Below are 22,591 nucleotides of genomic sequence, written 5' to 3'. Positions count from 1 at the left end.
TTTGGGAAGTGAGTTTTAGAAAGTGAACCCTAACCTCAAAACACAGAACTAGAGTATGAGTCACAAGATTGTCTCTAAAATGATCCTCATTTTCACCAGATATTGTCAACCCAAAACTATAGAAGGAATACCCCAAATGGAGAACATATTTTCAAAGCATTTCTTTTCATTAATGGGTTTTCTGGGGAGCCAGGAAGAAGCAAGCTGCCTCTTGGATTTCCCACAGTCATGGCTCTTGAATTCACAGCTGTTGCTTACCTATCTTCCCTCCTCTGATTTAGGGGCACACTTTTCCCATGCTACAAGGTCATCAGGATGGCAAATGTCTGAGAAGGAGGGAGTAAGTTGTGAGCTATATCTTTATAGATTGGGTTCATACCTTTCATCCGACAATTTCTCCCCTGTAACACTGTAATTTACACTTAGGAAATTTGCAAATACACACACACACACACACACAGAGAGAGAGAGAGAATGCAAATTTTAAACACCTGGCCAAGTAGAATCTCACTTTATTGTAAAACATTACCTATTCACTCAACCAACGTAACAAAGGATTTCAAAAGCAAATACAAATTAAAGGCCAATCGATTCATGTAACCTGTTATCAAGAGTATGAACAAGGTAAGGTTAAGAAGGTTCAGAAACCTTTCTTTTAGCAGAGAGACAGAAACCTAATTCAAGTTTTACACGAGCTTACATTTAAAGTTTGTTTGTTTTTTAACTTTAAACTCCCAGTCAGTCCCGACCAAGCTTGGAAATCCTGTCTAGTGTCCACTTCGCAGAAATCTTCCATCACTTTCTGTATCCGTATTATTCTGTCTGCTAGCTTTCCATTCAAAATAACAAGCTACACGACAGACTTACTTTCTGTTCCCTTAATAAAATGCAATTCCATTCCTCCTTCCTTCTTTACTGAAAACACAATGTCTACTTGTCTGGGTGGACTTTTTATCACTTCTAAAAGTATGTGTTTCCTGGTACAGAACATCACAGCATAGCACCAAAACACCGATAATAGTCTTAAGTGATGTTGCTGTCCCTTCTTAGTAACTGAAGCCTCAGCATCCGATTTGACTTTTATCAAACCTAGGTGCAATAAGAAAAGCTTCTGCCAATGACTCTGAAGACATGCCCATTTAAGTTAGATCAACCTACTTTAACTTTAATATCAGATGTTAATTTAACACGGAATATTTTCCAGTTCATGTGAATCTAAAATTACCTTACCTTATGTATTTTGAGAGTTCATATAAGAGCTTAATTTCCTTCAAGCCAATTAAGTAGAGCTTTTTGATGAAGTAATTTTGGCAAGGCCATACATGCACAACACAAACAACGATACATACAAAACAGGAAGCTCAGATTTCCCATTCCAAAGTCTCAGCCATGAATAAGGTACACCTGTGTGAAACCCATCAGCTGCAAGAGACACTGGCTTCAAACTGGGTCCCTGACAGATGGAACAAATCAAGGTCACTTGTCTAGGTGGCTAAACATCTTTTAATAATGTTTAGAACAAAAGACAAACGATTTCTCCTTGACCCTGAGAATTCAACTTGCAAAATGTACCCCTATGCCTGAAATTTCTATTTCAGAAAGATGGTGGAGCTAAGGCTTCCAGATGTCCAGGCAGAACACCTGCATCTCAAGGACACAGGCAAATTTCTCTTGGGATGACTTTGTTTCCTTGAGGGCAGAAAACTTTTCCCTCAGAACTGAGGAGCCTCTTCCCTGAGTCTTAAAGGCCCTGTCAATTAGTCCAGGCATGGAGTTTGTGGGCCCTGTCCTAATATGTGTAGATGTGTCTGTCAGGGGAAGGCTGGCTGATAAAAGGGACTGAAAGAATGGCATGCCCTTCACTGGTCCCCGGGTCTGGATTAGTTTAGTGTACAGGTCAGACATGGGAAGGGGACATGGACCCTGGTTATGCCTACGATTCCATTAGTGACTTTGGTCAGGGGCCTGTATTGAGGTTGGCAGAGGTTTGCGGACTTGTCTTTTAACTCAGTTTGAACGGGAGCAAGCTGCTGAGCTATGGAATGGGTGGAGGTGTCCCATAACCAGGGCAAAAGAACGGAGGCTGGGAGAGGTAGCTTATCATGTTCTAGATGAGCAAGGGGGAGGAGAGAGGACTCGGAAAGAGAGACAGGAGTGAGAAGTCTGAGGGAGGCTCTGAAATTAGATAAAATATCTCTGCCAAGAGTTGGGGCTGGGCACTTGGTTAATATCAGGAAAGAACAGCTAAAGGGTGTCCCTGATGGGGTGCAGTTTGGAAGGGGTTTTGGTAAGGGTTTGGAGATGAGACCACCAACATGCACAATAGAGACTTGAGAGGGGTGTTTGTGACCTGTTAATTGAGGTTGTGCTGAGTAAGTGGCCCCTGTGTTGATAAGAAAGGATACCAGCTTACCTACAACTAGCAGAGTTACCTGGTGCTTCACCCGAGTAGTAGTTGTGGGTCTGGGATGCAGGGGTTTCCAGGGCACCCTCAGTCTTCTGTGATCCTGCCAAGGTGGCTTGGCCTGTTGAGGTCCAAGGATTCTGGTCTCTCTGCAGGGAGGGGTGTGGCCGTCCCCTGAGAGGTTTCCAGTGGCCTCTCTTATCACACCTGCAGCATGGGCCTGGAGTGCTTTAGAGCCATTGTCCAGGGGAGAGAGCTGATATTTGGGGGAGCCCTGAATGGCAGTTGCCTGCATTTTGTATTTAGCCCGATCTCTTTTTAAGTGTTGGCTTTCAGCCTCTTTATGCTGATTATTAAAGACCTTGAAGGTGAGGGTGAGGACATCCTGCTGAGGGGTTTGAGGCCCATCCTCCCACTTTTGTAATCTGTGCCTTATGTCAGGGACAGACTGAGGATGAAGGGAGTGTGGAAGGAAAGATTCCCTCCAAATGGGAAAGGTCTAAATATGTATCTTTTTGAAGTGCCTCTGTTAATCAGGAAGGAGAGCAGGTTTTTCATGTGGGTTTTGTCTAATTTCTTCTTCTTTTTTTAGTTAAGACCTGCTTCACATAGTCCTCCTATGAGACAAGTTACCATGTGACTCTGGTGTCTAAAGGCCTGGGAATCGACTGGAGAGTCCCAGTTTGGATCCTGTCTTGGGACTGCTACCGCCCGCACTCTTTGGTTCTTGTTTTGCCAGCAGAGGTCATCTGTGTGGGCCTGAGTGGCTAACCAGACCATTTCCATTTCCACAAGGTCGAGGAGGAAGGATAAGGTGACATCAACACCATGGCAGGTAAGGTCACGGGACTGAGTGATTTGTTCAAATTCCTTAATATAGATGGAGGGATCAGAAGAGAAGGAGTCTCATCTTTTTTGTTTTTCAATTTAAGTGGGAGGGGTTAGACATGGAAATAGGGACATGGACCTGGACAATCCCTCCAGTGCTGGCAACTCCCCCTCAAGGGACCAAAGGAGCTGGTTGGGAGGTGTTTGGAGAAGGAGGAAGCTGGGTACAGAACTGTGTATGAGGAGGAGAGAAAGAGGCGTCAGTATCTGGGTTAGGATGGGGAGAAGCTGAGGACAGCTTGGGTAGGGGTGTGGAGGATTTTGTGTTGGGGGAGAGCTGGAGGCATGGAGAGATTTGTATTGTGGAGAATAATGGTCTGCAGGATCAAAGCAGGAGCTGTCAGAATGAGAGGGAATATGACATGAATGATGGAGAAGAATTTGAAATGTGAAACAGGGAGAACAGAGGGAGGCCTGTGGGCTGACAGCGCCTTTCATTCCACTCGTCATTACAGTGACAAATGTTTTTGAGGTCACTCAAGCTATTTACATTGAATGTGGACTTGTGGTTGCCAAGGGGGAGAGGGAGAGGGAGGGAGTGGGATGGATGGGGTGCTTGGGGTTAATAGATGCCTTCTAGTGCCTTTGGATTGGATTAGCAAAGGGATCTTGCTGTGTAGCCCTAGGAAATCTGTCTGGTCCCTCACGGTGGAGCATGATAAAGGGAGAAGAAAGAATGCATACATGTATGTGGATGGGGCTCACCACGCTGTACAGTGATGAAGCAGAACGTGAACAGAACACGGTGGACCAGCTATAATGGAAAAACTAATACAACATCACTATATAAAAAAATTGAAAGTGGCATTTTGGGAGCATTGAGAGCCATTAGCTAATGTTTATCCTGTGCACACGGAGTTACAGAAGAAGTAAAGATACTTGTACCTAACATTTCCTCTTAGGAATACCTAAATTCCATAAGAGGCAACCAAGAGGTGTGTTCTGTGGAGGAGTGGAGGGCTTCTTCGCCATGATGAGGACTAAGAGGGGATGTGGGCTAAGGAAGGGGCCGCCTTAGGGAGTGCCACTTCTTAGGCTGAGTGTCTTTAAAGTCTGGATAGTGGACGCTGAGGGACAGAGAGGGAGGTTTTTCGCTGATGTGGGTGTCCCCAGATTAGAGGAATGCGCCAAGTGTCTAAGTATTCTACAAACCTAGGGTGATGCTTTGTTGCAGAAAGTTGTACTCTGATGTGCCAGAGGAACTGGGGCCCAAGAGCCATGCTGACAGGAGACCCAGAAAAGTGATATTTTCTCATCCAAGTATAAGAAGGCAAGTGCTGGATGCAGAATCAGTCATGGAAAGGTGGAATTCCCCGTTGGGGGTTCCTCCCTGGCTGAGCAGGAGAGGACTTGTGCAGAGGTGCCTGGATCAGGGGCCCAAACCTGGGTGGGTTCCAGAGGTTAAGCCAGGAAGAGCTGCCCCTGCCTGCTGCTCTCTGGCTTTCAAACCCAGGAGTTTGGGGCACCACTGATCTGATTCCCATTCTCGTATCATGCCCGCTTGGGGTTTAGCACCATATGTGAAGTTTGCTGAGGGAGGAGTGGGCAAGGGCATTTGATATTTATGGCTCAGGAGGGCACCAGCCTTGACTGTGAGGAGGGGCTAGGCTTATAAAGGATCTGTGGCAGGAATCTGCGGTGGGAGTTCACGCCAGGATCTTTGATGGGAACAATGAAGAAAGAGGAGGGGAAGGTCAAGGGAGGAGTAGGAGGTCAAGTCCCATGACAGAGAGCAGTTCATCACTATAGAAGTTAACATATGCCTCCAGGTGTTTTCCTCAGTCCGTTGGTTCTTTCTGCACAAACTGAGCAACCAATTCTGGGATAGGTTGTCCATAGCAGATCTCCAAGTTGAACAGCCATATATGGGGGCAAAGGGGGTCTGTCTCCACGCTGCTGGGAACCTCACATTTTCATAGTCATATTAGCACAGCAACTATGATTCTTGTTGGTATGTCTATCAATATATGCTAAGTATTCATGAAGTAGAGATTTCACGTTTATGTGGGGCCCCTACCATTAAGGAAATCCAACAAGTAGGAGATAAGTCATAACAAGAGAGTTTATAAGAAAAACGTCTTATATGTGTGTAAGAGGAAACTTGCCATTCTTCAAAGAGCCAAAGGATATAATCCAAGATTACATGGAATCATAGTCTTTTTTTATTCTTTTGTTAGAACAGGAAATAGGCGGATGGGTTTTGGTGAGGAAATAAGTAGGGCATAGAGTCAGGAGCATTGAGGTTTTCCATAGGTTTTGTGACCAGGAAATGGCCAGGGGATGTGTGAGAAGGCTAGGCCTTCCTGGCATTATGGGGTTGCAGGTTTCCTAGGGGCTTGTGGCTGAGGTAACCAGTGTCAGGCTTAGCCTCAGGCTGTAAAAGGTGCATATGAGGAAAGGGTGAGACTGTTCCAAGATAGGGTCATGGAGGGGTGGGTGGAGAGGGTGAGAATTTGCCAAGGTATGGTGTGGGGTGAACTAACAAAGCCAAAAGGTAGTCAGGGCCATCATTGTTCCAGAGAGTTGGTTCTTATTTGGAAAATATAAGGGTCTCAGCAGTTTGGGTGCATTGATCTGGTTTTCTGAATATTATTGTGTAGGAGTCCAGAAACATAGGAGTATCAACATAAAATAGGACCTAGATTTTATGAAATGGTCTTAATATGGGATAACAAGCTGCTCCTTTGCACAATGAGACCTCATTTTTGGTAAGAATTTCTGTGGCTTCATGGCTGAAAGAAGTGTTACAAAAATGTTGTGAGTGGTTTCCCATTCCAGCTTTGGTAAATATTTAATATGTGTTAATATGTGTCTATATTTATCACATTTAAGGACGGAAAATTTTCACAACTAGAAAGAGTGTCCAGTTTGGCAGTACGTCTTAGTGTAATGCAGTTCTTAAGTCAGAATGCTTTGTATTAACAAATGGTCATGAATTTTCATTTCATTAAACATTTCGTGAAGACAGACACTCCACGAAATGTAGTTTCATGAAATTTGACAGTGATTTCTCCTGATTTTTTATTTGGAGAATTTTAGTGTCTATTTTCTTTACAGGACATCCCCTTAGATTTACACATGCAGATTTTGTGGGGGATTGGCTGATAAAATATTATGTATATGTGAAAAAAATAGGAGTTCATGTTAAGAATTTAAAATGTCTCATTAAACCGTGGCTGAGAATTTTGGGGTGCTAGAATGGCTGGATCATATATGAAAGAAGTCACCTTTGGGGCTATCAGGGGAAGACAGCCTAATTCAGGTGTCTCTGAGCTCCAAATTGCAAACTCTACCTTGAATCACAATCATAGGAGAGAGTGAAAAGTTTTGTCTTGAAACGATGCCTACAATATGTTGTATGAACTTACCTGTATAACGAATGAGATTTAGTTTGGGCTTTGCATCTCTTTATTATTTAGCATTGATGCACAGTGGTTTCCTTTCTCTTAGTCATGAGAAGCTTTCCTAAATTGGATGGTAATATTGTCTTTAATCTTATATATGTGTGTACACATACACACATATAGATATTTCTCAAAGGAACTTATCACATCTGTAGTTGTATAATGATCATAACAATCTGATTTCACAGATTTCCATCCCAATGCCCAAACACATCCCACCACCCAACAACTGTCTCCTCCAGAGACCACAATTTTTTTCAATGTCTGTGAGTCAGCATCTGTTCTGCAGAGAATTCAGTCTGTCCTTTTCTCAGATTCCACAGATCAGTGAAAGCATTTGTTGTTGGTGTCTCATTGTATGGCTGACTTCACTTAGCATGATCGTTTCTAGGTCCATCCATGTTGCAAAAAAAAAATGCCAGTAGTTTGCTATTTGTAAAGGCTGAGTAATATTCCATTGTGTATACAAACCACATCTTCTTGATCCGATTCTCTGTTGATGGACATTTAGGTTGTTTCCATGTCTTGGCTATTGAAAATGGTGCTGCCGTGAACATTGGAGTGCATATGTCTTTGTGAGTCATGGCTTTTTTGGGTAGATGCCCAGGAGTGGGATTGCTGGATCCAATGGGAGTTCTGTGTTTACTTTTCTGAGCACTCTCCATACTGCTTCCCACAGTGGTTGCACCAATTGACAATCCCACCAACAGTGTACTAGGGTTCCTTTTTCTCCACACCCTCTCCAGCACTGATTGTTTGTAGATTTTGGATGATGGGCATTCTGGCTGGTGTAAGGTGGTACCTCAGAGAGGTTTCGATTTGCATCTCTCTAATAATGAGTGATGTTGAACATCCTTTCATGTGTTTCTTGGCCATCTGTATGTCTTCTTTGGAGAACTGTCGGTTTAGATCTTCTTCCTGTTTTTCGATGGGGTTGTTTGTTTTGTGGGTGTGGAGCTGCAGAAGGTGTTTATAAATTTTGGGCATGAATGCCTTGTCAGTCCCTTCACTTCCAAAGATTTTCTCCCATTCTGTGGGTTGTCTTTTTTGTTTTGTTTAGGGTTTCCTTTGCTGTGCAGAAGCGTTGAAGTTTGATTAGGTCCCATTTGTACCTTTTTGTTTGTGTTGTCAATACTGTGAGAGGTGGATCCGAGAAGATGTTGCTACCGTTTATATCAGAGTGTTTGGCCTATGTTTTCCTCCAGGAGTCTGATAGTGTCTGGTCTTATATCTGCGTCTTTCATCCATGTGGAGTTCATTTTTGTGTATGGTGTTAGGGAGTGTTCTCTTTTCATCCTTTTCCATGTGGCTGTCCTGTTTTCCCAGCACCACTTACGGAACCAGCTGTCCTTTCTCCATTGTATATTCTTGCCTCCTTTGTCATAGATGAGTTGGCTGTAGGTGTGTGGGTTTACCTCTGGGCTTTCTCCCCTGTTCCAGTGATCTCTATTTCTGTCTTTGTGACAGTACCATGTGGTTTTGATGATTGTTGCTTTGTAGTAGAGTCTGAAGTCTGGGAGCCTGATTCCTCCAGCTCCATTGTTCTTTTTCAGGATGTCTTTGGCTAGTGTGGGTCTTTTGTGCTTCCAAAGAAACTTTAAAACATTTTGGTCGAGTTCTGTGAAAACACTCCTTGGTGATTTGATAGGGATTGCATTGAATCTGTAGATTGCCTTAGGTAGTATGGTGATTTTGATAATATTAACTCTTCCAATCCACGAGCATGGTATATCTTTCCATCTATTGGTGTCATCTTTGATTTTCTATCATCAGTGGCTTATAGTTTTCAGAGTACAGATCTTTTGTCTCTTTAGGTGGGTTTACTCCTAGGTATTTTTTTTTTTTTTCTTTTGGATACAATGGTAAACGGGATTGCTTCCTTAATTTCTCTTTCTGCTCTTTCATTGTTAGTGTATAGAAATGCCATTGATTTCTGTGTATTGATTTTGTATCCTGCGACTTTGCCAATTTGGTGGATGAGCTCTAACAGTTTTCTGGTAGAGTCTTGAGGATTCTCTAGGTATAGTATCATGTCATATGCAAATAGGGATAGTTTCACTTCTTCCTTTCCAATTTGGATTCCTTTTATTTCTTTTACTTCTCTGATGGCTGTGGCTAGGCCTTCCAGAACAATGTTGAAGAGTAGTGGTGAGAGCGGACATCCTTGTCTTGTTCCTGATCTCCACGGGAATTCTTGCAGCTTTTCGCCATTGAGAATGATGTTTACTGTGGGTTTGTCATATATGGTCTTTATCATGTTGAGGTAGGTTCCCGTTATGCCCACTCTCAGAAGTGTTTTTTTTTTTTTTTTTACCAGAAATGGGTGTTGGATTTTGTCAAAGGCTTTATTTCGACATCTATTGGGAGGATCATATGGTTTTTCTTCTTCAGTTTGTGAATGTGGTGTATCACACTGATGGAATTGAGGATATTGAGGAGCCCTTGCATCCCTGGGATAAATCCCACTTGATCATGATGTCCAATCCTTTGAATGTATTGTTGGATGCGGTTTGCTAGTATGTTGTGGAGGATTTTTGCATTGATGTCCATCAGTGACATTGGCGTGTAGTTGTCTTTTTTTGTGGTGTCTTTGTCTGGTTGTGGTATCAGGGTGATAGTGGCCTGATAGAATGAGTTTGGGAGTATCCCTTCTTCTGGAATTTTTGGAAATAGATTCAGAAGGAGAGGTGTTAGCTCTTCTCTAAATGTTTGATAGAATTCGTCTGTGAAGCCATCTGGCCCTGGACTTTGGTTGGTTGGAAGTTTTTAAATCACCATTTCAATTTCAGTTCTTGCGATTGGTCCATTTGTCTTTTCTACTTCATCTTGGTTTAGTCTTGGAAGATCGTTCCTTTCTAAGAATTTATCCATTTCTCCTAAGTTTTCCATTTTATTGGCATATAGTTGCATATAGTAGTCTCTTAGGATGCTTTGTATTTCTGCGATGTCCGTGTTACTTCTCCTTTTTCATTTCTAATTTGATTGATTTGAATCCTCTCTCTTTTTTGCTTGATAAGTCTGACTATGGGTTTATCAATTTTGTTGATCTTTTCAAAGAACCAGCTTTTCGTTTCATTCATATTTTCATTGGGTTTCTTTGTTTCCATTCATTGATTTCTGCTCTGCTCTTTATGATTGCCTTCCTTCTACGAACTCTAGCTCTTGTCTGTTCTTCTTGCTCTAGCTGATTCGGATGTGAAGCTGTATTGTTTATTTGAGCTTTTTCTTGTTTCTTGAGGAGGGCTTGTTTGGATATAAACTTTCCTCTTAGAACGGCTTTTGCTGCATTCCAAGAGTTTTGGAGTGTTGTATCTTGTTGTCATTTGCCGCCAGGTAATTTTTAATTTACTCTTCGATTGCTTCAGTGATCCATTGCTTGTTGAGTAGCATGTTGTTTCGCCTCCATGTGTTTTCGTTTTTTGCAGTTTTTTGCTTGTTGTTGATTTCCGGCCGTATAGCGTTGTTGTAGGAAAGGATGCTTGATGTGATTTCGATTTTCTTGAAGTTACCGAGGTTGGATTTGTAGCCCAGGATGTGATCCATCTTAGAGACTGTTCCATGTGCACTTGAGAAGAATGTGTATTCCGTTGCTTTTGGATAAAATGTCCTATAAATATCTCTTAAGTCCATCTGGTTTAATGCATCATTCAGGACCTGTGTTTCCTTATTGATTTTCTGTCTGGTTGATCTGTGCATTGCTGTAAGTGGGGTGTGCAAGTCCCCCACGATGATTGTGTTATTGTCAATTTGTCCTTTTAAGGTTGTTAGCGGTTGCGTTATATATAGTGGTGAACCTGCGTTGGATGCATAGATATTTAAAATTGTTGTATCATTTTCTTGGATTGATCCTTTGATCATTATGTAATTGGCCTTCTTTGTCCCTGAAAGTATTCTTCATTTTAAAGTCTGATATGAGTCTTGCTCCGCCAGCTTTCTGTTGATCCCTGTTTGCATGAAATAGTTTCTTCCATCCTCTCCCTTTCAATTTGTATGTGTCCCTATGGGTCTCTTGAAGACAGCATATATATGGGTCTTATTTTTGTATCCTTTCAGCCCGTCTACGTCTTTTGGCTGGGGGACTGAGTCCATTCACATTATAGGTGATTATTGATATGTATGTTCTTATTGCCATTTTATTAATTACTTTGGATTTGTTTTTGCTGCTCTTTTTTCTTCCCGTCTTCTCTTGTTCTTTTCCGCCTATAGAATTTCCTCTAGTGTTTGTTGTAAGGCTGGTTTCGTGTCGCTGAATTCTCTCAGCTTTGGCTTATCTGTGAAGGTTTTGCCTTCTCCTTCAAATCTGAGCGAGAGCCTTGATGGGTAGAGGAATCTTGGTTGGAGGTTTCTTCCTTTCATCATGTTAAGTCTATCGTGCCACTCCCTTCTGGGCCTGCAGAATTTCTGTTGAAAACTCTGCCGATACCCTTGTTGGGTTTCCCTGTATGTTATTTGTTTCTTTTCCCTAGCTGCTGTCAAGATTTTCTCTTTGTCTTTAATTTGGGTCAGTTTGATTGATATGTGTCTTGGGGTGTGCCTCCTTGTGTTTATTTTATATAGTACTCGTTGTGCTTCCTGGATTTGAGTGAGCGATTCCTTCCCCATGTTAGCGGAGGTTTTGGTCATTATCTCTCTTGGAATATTTTTTTCTGTCGCCTTCTCTCTCTCTTCTCCTCTGGCACCCCTCTAATAGGGATGTTGGTGCCTCTAATGTTGTCCCAGAGTTCTCTGAGACTCTCTTCGTTTGTTTTCAATCTTTTTTCTCTTTTCTGTTCTACATCCGTAATTTCCAATGATCTGTCCTCCACCTCTCTTATTCATTCTTCGGCCTCCAGGATTCTGCTGTTAGCGGCTTCGAGTGAATTTTTTTATTTCAGGCATTGTATTTTGCATCTCTTCTTGTTTAAGATTTATATCTTGCATCTCTTTGGACAGTGGTTCCTGTAAGTAATCCATCTTGACCTCCAGTTTATTTCCAATGTCTTGCATTATCTTCCGCATCAACACTCTATAAAGTCTTTTTCCTGGAGGTTGAGATTCTCCTCATGGCCTAGCTGATTTTCTGGGGTTTTTCCTTTCTCCCTCATCTGAGTTGTAGTTCTCTGTCTTTTCATGTTTATAGGTTTTTGGTGTGGTGACCTTCTTACAGATAACAGAGTTGTAGCCTCTCTTACTTCTATGTCTGCCCCCCTGTGGCTGGAGTCAGTTTGGGTGCTTGCTGTAGGCTTTCTGATGGAAGGGGCTGATGCCTGCCCCCTGGTAGGTGGAGCCGATTCTAACCCCTCTGGTGGGTGGGGCTTAGTCTCTGGATGGGATTAGAGGCAGCTGTGTGCCTGAGGGGTCTTTAGGTAGGCTGTTTACTGAGGGGCAGGGCTGTGATCCCACCTGGGTTGTTGTTTGTCCTGGGGCCTCTCAGCAGCTGACTGACTGGTGGGGCCTGGCATTTTCCCCAAATGGCCACCTCCAGAGAAACGTGTGGCTGCTGAATATTCCCAAGAGCTTTGCTTTCAATGTCCTTCCCTCACAATGAGCCAGGTTCACCCCTGATTTCCCAGGATGTCCTCCAAGGACTGTGGTCAAGGTTGACCCAGACTCCCATGGAGACTCTGCTTTGCCCTGGGACCCAGTGCATGTGGAAGTTTGTGTGTGCCTTTGAAGAATGGGGTGTCTGTTTCCCGCAGTTCTGTGGAGCTCCTGCACACAAGCCCCACTGGCCTTCAATGCCAGATACTCCAGGGGCTCTTTCTCCCCGTGCCAGATCCCCACATGGCAGAGTTTGATGTGGGGCTCAGAACTCTCCCTCCTGTAGGTGAGTCTCTGTGGGCCGGTTAGTTTCCAGTCTGCGGAGCTTCCCCCCTGGGAAGTATGGGGTTGTTTATATCATGAAATTGCCCCTCCTACCTCTTGATGTGGCCTCCTCTTTTTCTTCTGGAGTAGGACGTCTTTTTTAAGGTTTCCAGCCCATTTGGGTGAAGAATGCTCAGTCTTTAGTTGTGAACTTTGTTGTTTTTAGGAGATAAGTTGAACTCCAGTCCTTCTCTTCCGCCATCTTCCATATAGGTTCTGTCTTTAGTTATATTTATCCAGATGTGTACAGCTTAACTTGCAGAGAGACTATGGATGGGAAGGGGATTCTACAAATGAAGAGGTAACTTAGCAAGGTGAAAAGAGGAGGCCAGGAGAGTGATGACACAGTGACAGGTGTAAAGATCCTTGTTTCGGTACCAGGCTCGGGAAGTTTCAGAGTGAGGTAAAATCACTTTTCCTGTACTCTAAACCCATGGAGCAGCCAATAAAGAAGTAAACAAAGAGTTTGGTTAGGTCCCTTTGGGTTAATTCTGCTCTTATTTCTGTTGCCTTGGGAGAATGAGCTGAGAAAATATTCATGAGGTTGATGTCAGAGAGTGTTTTGCCTATATTCTCTTCTAGGAGTTTGATGGTGTCCTGTCTTCTATTTCAGTCTGTCAGCCACTTGGAGTTTGTTTTGGTGCATGGTGTGAGGGTGTGTTCTCATTTCACTGATTTGCATGCAGCTGTCCAGCTTTGCCAGCAATGCTTGCTGAATAGACTTTCTTTTTCCCATTTGATGTTCTTGTCACCCTTGTCAAAGATGAATTGCCCATAGGTGTCAGGGTTTATTTCCGGGTTCTCTATTCTGTTCCATGAGTCTGTCTGTCTGTTTTGATACTAATACCACACTATTTTGATGACTGTGGCTTTGCAATATTGCTTGATGTCTGTGAAAATATTGCCCCCCCCATAGGTAACATTCTGCTTTTCCCTTACTGCCTTTAGGATCCTCTCTTTATTACTAACTTTTGCCATTTTTCCTAAATTGTGTCTTGGTGTGGGCCTATTTGGGTTCAACTATTTTGCAGCCCTGTCTGTTTCCTGTATCTTGAATTCAGTATCCTTTAGGTTTGGGAATTTTCCAGCGATAATTTCTTCAAATATATATTCCATCCCCTTATCTTTTTCTACTCCTTGTGGAATTCCTATGATGTGTAGATTGGCCCACTTTATATTTTCCCATAAGTCTCTTGTATTGGCTTTCCTCTTTTTTGATTTTTTTTCTGTCCACTGACCTGATTGTGGGATTTCCATTATTCTATCTCCCACATCACTAATTTGTTCTTCTGCATTGTTCATCCTGGTTTTCACTGCCCTTAGTTCAGTCTGTATCTCTGCCAACGAAGTTTGTAGTTTTCTTGACTCCTCCTTATATTTTCTAGTTCCATTCTGAGGACATCTGCATTACTGGTTCATATCTTGTCTTCATTCCTTCAGTATTTTCACTATTTCTCTTTTGAAATACAAGTTTGTAAGACTGCAGAGGTTTATTTCCTTGTTGATTGCTTTAGGTGAGTTCTCCTGTTGGTTTATCTGCAGGTCGTTTCTCAGCTTTTTCATCTTGCTTTTTGTTTTCATTTTCTAGGTACAGTTTGACTCCCCTTGGCTGGACAGGGTTTGCTTTGGCACTGCTTTGGAATGCTTTCCAAGGTCTGGCATGGTTGGTGTTTGAAGCCACATGGCTTTTCCTCAGGTTGGGCAGAGCTGACAGGGTCTCTCTGAAGCAAAGGAGGACTTCCTGATGGCAGACCTGACTTGGAGCTCTGCACCACAATGGAAGCAGATTTCACATGGCTGGGTAGGTCCCTCTGATGTTTTTGGGCTGTGGGGTCTTCCAGGCAGCTGGTGGTGCTGAGCGGCTGTTCCAAAATGGTACGGCACCCATGAGGGTGGGAGCAGTTTGCTGGGCTGCTAAGAACCCAAGGGGCTCTTACCCAGGTCCACTGAATTGGCAGGACCACCTCAGGATAGAGGCAGATTTTGCACATCCAAGACGAGCTTGGTCTAGATTTTGTGGGCTATAGGGGCTCTTGCAGGTGGCTGGCAGTGTTCGGTAGCAGTTCCACAGGAGTGCAGAACCCCCAAGGGTGAGATCAGCTAGCTGGGCTGCTGAGAAACCAAGGGGCTCTTCCCCAGGTCAGCTGAATTAGCAGGACCTCCTCGGAATGGAGGTAGATTTTGCATGGCTGGGCTGAGCTTTTCTAGCTTTTCTGGGCTGTGGGGGCTCTTGCAGGGGGCTGCCAGTGTGGGCCAGTTCTTCCTCAGGAGTGCAGCACCCCCTGAATGTGGGTGTGGCTAGCTGGGCCACTGAAGAACCAAGGGGCACTTCCCCAGGGCAGCTGAATTGGGAGGACCATCTCAGAATGGAGGCAGATTGTGCATAGCCAGGCCAAGGTTGTTCTAGCTTTCTGGACGGTGGGGGCTCTTGCAGGGGCCTGAGAGTACTGGGAAGCTGTAGCACAGGAGTGCAGAACCCCCCAAGGGTGGGAACGGCTAGCCAGGATGCTGAGAACCCAATGGGCTCTTCCCCAGGGCAGCTGGGATTGGCAGGACCACCTTAGAATGGAGGCAGATTTTGCATGGCTGGGCCAACTTGTTCTAGCTTTTCTGGGCTGAGGTCCTTTTCCAGAGGGCTGGCAGTCTGGGGAGCTGCTCCTCAGGAGTGTAGTACCTCCAGAGGTCAGGCAGGACAGGGCAGGGTCAGCTTCCCACAAATGCTGAGGACATCCCTCCAGGATGGCAGGCAGTCTCAGGTCTGGCACTCTAGCATGGCATAGGGGGAGAGGGGGTGCAGTGGGAAGCACAGATTTCTGATAGCTGGCAGGCAAGTGACCTCGCTGTGGTGTGGGGTGTATTCTATGTCAGCCCACACCTCCTCCTCTACCCTTCCCAAAACTGGTGCCTTGTCTCTCCTGCAGATCCAGCTCTTCTCCCAGGTTCCCTTTGATGTGGCTTTCCACTCTCCAGCCCTTAACATATTGCTCCCTCCACCCGCAATGCTCCACTTTCTAGACTCCCAGGCAGTCTCTGACCCGCCGATATGACAGACCACTTCCTGGACACCCAGGTTCGTCTCTTCCCTGACAACCTGACCAATTGGTTCCTAATTCATCAAACAGTTTCTGCTTCCAAACCAACAGACTGCTTCCTAGTCCCCCGGGGTGGTCTCTGCCCTACCCACCCTACTGAATGGTTCCCAGTCCCCAAAGCAATATGGCTGCACCACCCATCCCAGCCTGTTCCCAGGGAATAACCTCTGGAGCCGAGGTCTTATTGCCCAGCCCCCACCCCAGCATCCCCATGTTTGGTGACTCTGCCAGTAGTTTGGATGATCTGTTCAGTTTTCACACTGATCTTCAGATCTCAGACTTATTGCTGCACTCGTCTCTGCATTTGGAGATCCCTCTGATTTGGTTGATCTTTCTATGGATTAGGTGAGGAAAGGACATTTATTAATCACAACTTTGGGGGTTTAATTATATCATCTGAAAATTTTTACTGTATCTACTTATTTACATTATATTTAGGTTATATATGCTTTATTTTTATCTCTTTTGTTCTCTACGGGATACCTTCCATATATGTTTTTATCTCTTCCTTTTGAGATATTCATTGTTTCTACTTTCTGACATTATAATTGATTCATTTAGATGTTATCTCTATGACCCACCAATTGTGAAGCTGTCTTCCATTCATAGTTCTTGCAGATCAGATCGGTTTGTAGTATATCCCCCCCCCTTTTTTTGGTTGGTTTATTTGCTTTTGCATGCTAATCAATCTGATAACCTGCACCATTGTAGAATTCCCAGAAATCACCTCAGAGGACACCAGAGAAGGATGTAAAACAGCTTTGTTAACACATTCTTGTCCACAGGGAATTACATCCTAATCCTGGCTCATTGCCATTTAAAAACCTTGTTTTCCAGTTTATTCTATTTTTCTCCATAGTTCCTCCTTTTTTTTGGGGGGAGGGCTCTATGATTTTCATTTGTTTTATGCTTGTGTAGTTTCCTGTTAGATTTTTGAATATAATACTCAGGCATGATTGGCATTTACCCTGTTTTTCAAGTATGTTAAGCATTTCCTACATATGATGACTTTAGTCAGATAGTCATATAATATTTTTTAAAAATAGCATCTAGAGTTTCTTACTTTCCTTCCTCACATTCTATGATTTTATTTTTTTATTAATCATCATGTTTGTCATTTTGCTGTTCTTGGGTGATTTGTCGGTTTAAAATAGGATTTTTTTCCTTTTAAAACTGTATATCCACTCATTTAAGCGATTGCTATCCAATTGTGACTTCCTCCAGCGTATTTCTTCTCCCTTCTTTTTTATTTAGAGAAGAACTTTCAGTATTTCCTTTAGAATGGTTTACTACTGCGTACTAATTTCTCTTTTGTTTGTGGAAGGAATTCTTCATTTCTCCTTCCCTTTTAAAGGATATTCTTGCTGGGTAGATTATTCTAGGCTGCAGAATTTTCCTTTTTAGAACTTTGAGTGTAAATTGCCACTCTCTTCTGACCTGTGGTGTTTCTAAGGAGAGATCAGATGAGAGCCTTTGTGGTTTCCTATAATGAAATCTTCCTTATTGTCATTTTCTCTTGCTGCCTTTATATCCTTTCTCTATTTTTACATTTTTCCCATTTTTAACATAGTTTGTCTTAGTGCGGACTTGTCTGGTTTTAACATGTTTGGGATCCTCTGTGCTTCCTGCATCTTGGTATGTGTTTGCTTTTAATTTGGAAAGATTTTAGCCATTATTTCTTCAAATATATTTCAAGTCCACTTCTCTTGGTCTTCCTCTTCTGGAATCTGTGGTAGACATAGATTGGTCTGCTTTGTATTATGCCACAGATCTATTGCTTTTATTTTATGCTTTATGGCTTTATGCTTGGTCTCCTGACTTAGTGACTTCTATTGTTCTATTGTCCAAGACCCTATTTTGTTTCTCGGCATTATTCATTTGGCTCTTTTTGTTTTTCACTGACTTTGCAACTCTGAAGTTGAATTTTCTAATGATTCTTTTATTCTCCATATATTTTCTAGTTGGTTTCTAAAATAATCTGCGTTACCCTATAGATCCACTCTCACTTCCTTCCTATTCACCATTAATTCCCTCAATATTTTCACTACCTCCCTTTTGAACTCAGTGACTCTTAGACTGCAGACTTCGGTTTTTTTCTCCAAGTGAATTATCCTGTTCTTTTAACTGGGAACTGTTCCTGAGCGTCTTCACTTTGCTTACATTTTCCTTTTTCTGTCTTACCCTATAGATACACTCTCAGTTCCTTCATATTCACCATTAATTCCCTCAATATTTTCACTACCTCCCTTTTGAACTCAGTGACTCTTAGACTGCAGACTTCTGTTTTATTCTCCAAGTGAATTATCCTGTTCTTTTAACTGGGAACTGTTCCTGAGTGTCTTCACTTTGCTTACATTTTCCTTTTTCTGTGAGTTTAGGGAAATCAAACTCTTGTCTAGGAGGGCTCTGCCTATGCAAGAGCTTCCCTTGATAATTTGTTAGGTGTTGCTATCTATTTTGCACAAGAGTGTTTAGACATTTGGTGACTCTTCAGTGTGAGCAGGCTGTTATCCCCAGTGTGCAGAGGATGTTTCCAGGGAGAAGGAGGCAATGAGGAGGGATAGTGGTCAGCGCCTGGTTGCTAGGCTCTTGACAATAGCAAGCACCTGCAGCAGGATGGCATCAACAACTTCCAGTTGCAAGGCCCTGGGAAGTGGTTTTGAGTCTCAGGCAGATTTAGGCGGTGCCCAGAGCATTTGGCATTTACAGTGTCAGGGTGTGTGAGTTCCCATTAGAGTGATGGCAAAAATGGTTGTTTTTAATAACAATACCCTCTATGAGGCACCCTCTGTGGTGATTGTGGCTGCACGTGGTGGCTGTTCATGAGGCCCAAGTGGAGTCAGGTCACACCTACATGTGATCAGAGGTAATCGTGGTGGTTGACCATGGCAGCTTTAGTTCATGCAAGCAGCAACCCATATGGCTTAGCCCAGGTAAGAGGTGCCACACAGGCTGCTCCTAGTTGCAAGAACCTGGGCAGTGACACTGATTGAGCATGTGTGAGCACTGACTGGAGCATTTAGCAGTGGCAGCAGCAGGGCATGCTTGTTCCCAGGGGAGTGAGAGCAACGAAGTGTGGTGCCCGGTTGCAGTTCGCCCTTTTTGCCAACCTCTGAGGTGACTGTAGCCACAGGTGGAGCCTGCTCAGTGATGCTAAGAAGCAACCAGCCATGCCTCTATGGCTTCTGAAATGATGACTGTTGTTTGTCACTATCACCTATAGCTCATATAAGAGCCACCACATTGTGCTTAGCTCCCACACCACCCTTTCGCCAACTCAAGAAACATCTTGTGTCCCCTAACCCGTGTAAGTGTTCTCTTGCCAACCATAGCCTGCCCCAGAGTTACCCAACCCTCTGGGATTCCATATGTGTGCTAGGAAAGCATTTTCTATGGTGATTCACCCCTCCTCCTTTTGCCATCCCAAACAGAGGGGCCTTGATTCTTCTTAGGGTCCAGACTTCCTCCCAGGCTCCTTCAGCTGTGGTGTTTGACTCACCTGCCCATGGTGCACTGCTCTCTGACACCTCCAGGTGTCTCCACACAACCAACCTTGTCCTCTCTCTGGAACTGACCTTCAGAAGCTGAGTCTCAGAACACACACACCCCACCTGACCATCTCAAGCTGTGGTGTTTGGGGTGGTGGTGCAGATGATCTGTGTGGATCTCACTGTGTTTGCCCTCCTCAGTACAGCTGTGTTGCTTTGCTCTGGCACCATGAGGTCCCTATATTTTGGTTGATTTCCCAGTTGGTTAGGGGACTTGCAGGTGTGGGTTCCTTTTCTGATTCTCAACTCCCTCTCAGGAATCCTTTTTCTGTCCTCATTCCCTTTCTCTATTTTTTTTCTAAATTTGTTCTACCCCAATTTTCAAGGGGTTCTTGCCTTTGTGGAGGTTTAATGTCTTCTGTCAGGGTTCACTAGATGATCTGTGTGAATGGTTCTACATGTAGATGTGTTTATATTTAGTGGTTGTGGGAGAATGTGAGTGCAACATCTGACTCTTGTACCATCTTCATCCTCCTCCCTCAACACACAATGTACCAGAACAGAATTAGGAAGAAATAACCATATTTGAACAAAACCAAAAATTATTTAGGACATGGAAGCCGTATCCAACACTCTCTGAAGAAAGAGAAGCACTTTGATGAATCCAACAAAGTATTTAATGGAGAATCACTAGCAGTCCTTCTCCAACACTTCCACATAACTAAAAATGAGGAAATACTCTCCGTCTCATGTTGTAAAAGCAGCATTGCTTTCATACCAAAACCGAAGAAGAATAGAAGAAGAACTAAAACCTACAGGCCAATATCCTAGTAAACATAGATTCAAAAATTGTCAACAATTCTAGCCAAGGAAATTCAATAGGACATTAAAGAATCACCATGATAAACTAGAATAACTCCCTGGGATCGACAAAACAGTGGAATATTGTGAACCTAAAATTTCAATAACCTAGATAAATATAACCCAGAAAATTTTCACAGGATTCTTAAAATGTTCTGCTGTGGCCAGCACTGCATGGCAATGGGGAAACCTGGAAGAGGGTTGCCTCTTCAAAACACACAATACTACTTTACATTTAGAAAGTGGGAGATGAGGTGACACTCTGTTCCACAGAACCAGTGGGGCCTAGGATTTAGCCCATAGGACTTTTATTAAGGAAGGCAAAGAGATTAGTTTTAGCGGGATAAAGGTAGATTACAAGATTATTGGTCAGGAGTGGCCATAGGCAAAGATACGATTTTCTTCTTAGTGCAGTTGTTTACAGAATAACATGAATATCCTGTCGTTGAAGGAGACCCTCTACTTTAAACCTCTGCATCCCACAGATATCTGCCTTCTGCACAGTTCAGCTGTTCAGTGGTCTCCAACACATTTTGATCAAAGCTCTAATTGTTTAGAGAAGAAACATCTCAGGCAAAATGAACATCATGTATTTTACTTTCTCTGTGTATATGTTGTTGGATTAGGATGGCCAAAATTGTATGGACAATTTATGCCTCTATGTTCATCAAAGATATTGGCTTATAGTTTTCTTTTTCAGTGGAATCTTTTTCTGGTTTTGGTATTTAGGGTGATGGTGGAATCAGAGAATGTCCACACGATCATCTCAATAGATGGAGAGAAAGCATTTGACAAAGTCCAACGTCCATTTGTGATCAAAATGGGTATAGAGGGAACATACCTTACCAAAGTGTGTATAGAGGGAACATACCTTAACATAATTAAACACACAGTGAGGTAATACTCAGTAGAGGAAAGCTAAAAGACTTTCCACTAAAATCTGGAAGAAGACAGGGATGCCCATTCTCACCACTGTTATTCAACATAGTGCTGGAAGTCCTAGCCACAGCAACCAGATAAACAAAAGAAATAAAAGGCATCCAAATAGGAAGAGAAGCGGTAAAACTGCCACTTATGCAGATGCCATGATACTATATATAGTAAACCCTAAGGACTCAACACATAAACTGCATGAACTGATCAACAAATTCAGCAAAGTACCAGGATATCAGGTGACCATTCAGATATAAGTCATGTTTCTCTCTACTGAAAATGGAATTTTAGAAAAGGAATACACAAAAAGCAATACCTTCTAAAATGGCAGGACAAAAAATCAAATACCTGGGAATACATGGGACCAAGGAGGTAAAAGACTTATATGCTAAGAAATATTAAAAATATTAGAAATATTAATCACGGAAATTAAAGAAGATGCAAAGAAATAGAAATATACTCCATGCGCCTGTGTTGGAAATATTGATATTGTAAAGATGGGAATACTACCCAAAAGCAATCTAAAGATTCAATGAAATTTCTATCAAATTACTCATGACATCTTTCACAGAACTAGAACAAGCAATCCAAAAATTCATATGGAACCACCAAAGACCAAGAATTGCCAAAGCAATGCTGAGGAACAAAAACCAAGCAGGAGACATCTGTCTCCCAGGCCTCAGGCACTATTACAAAGCCACAAACATCCAGACAGTGTGGTACTGGTACCAAAACAGACAGGCAGACCAAAGGACCAGAATAGAGAACACCGAAATAAACTCAGACACGCATGTGTAAATTAATCATTTACAAAGGAGGCAAGACCATAAAATGGGAAAAAGAAAGTCTATTCAGCAAGCATAGCTGGGAAACATGGAGAGCTACATGCAAGTCGATGAAACTAGAACACACCCTCACACAATGCACCAAAATAAACTCAAAATGCTGAAAGACTTAAATATAAGTCAGCACACCATCCAACTCCTAGACGAGAACATCGGCAAAACATTCTCTGACATCAACCTTATGAATATTTTCTCAGGTCAGTCTCCCAAATCCACAGAAATAAAAGCAAAGATAAACCAGTGGTATCAAATCATACTGACAAGCTTTTGCACAGCAAAGGAAACCTAATAGAGACCAAAAAGACAGCTTATAGAATGGAAGAAAACAGTTGCAAATGATGCAATGGATAAGGGCTTAGTCTCTAGAATATATAAGCAACTTATACAGCTCAACAGCAAAAAAGCTAACAACCCAACACCAAAATGGGCAAAGTCCTGAAGACACATTTCTCCAGGGAAGACATACATGTGGACAACAAGCTCATTAAAAAATGGTCAGCATCCCTGATTATTTGAGAAATGCAAATGAAAAGAACCGTGAGATACCACCTCACACCAGACAGAATGGCCATCACTTATAAGTCCACAAAGAACAAGTGCTGGAGATGTTGTGGGGAAAAGTGAACCCTCCTGCACTCTTCATGGGAATGTATGCTGGTACAACCACTATGGAGAACAGTATGGAGGTACTTTAGACAACTATATGTAGAAGCAGCACATGAGCCAGCAATCTTACTCTTGTGCAGATATCTGGACAGAACTTTCCTTAAAAAAACACATGCACCCACATGTTCATTGCAGATCTATTCCCAGAAATGATACAAATATCCAT

Source organism: Sus scrofa, chromosome Y (assembly GCF_054392235.1).
Source record: "Sus scrofa isolate SSC_HxYL_T2T_F1_AM1 chromosome Y, Sscrofa_HxYL_maternal_Yorkshire_Landrace_v2.0, whole genome shotgun sequence".
Lineage (NCBI taxonomy): Eukaryota > Metazoa > Chordata > Mammalia > Artiodactyla > Suidae > Sus > Sus scrofa.
Note: the sequence above shows the minus strand (reverse complement) of the source record.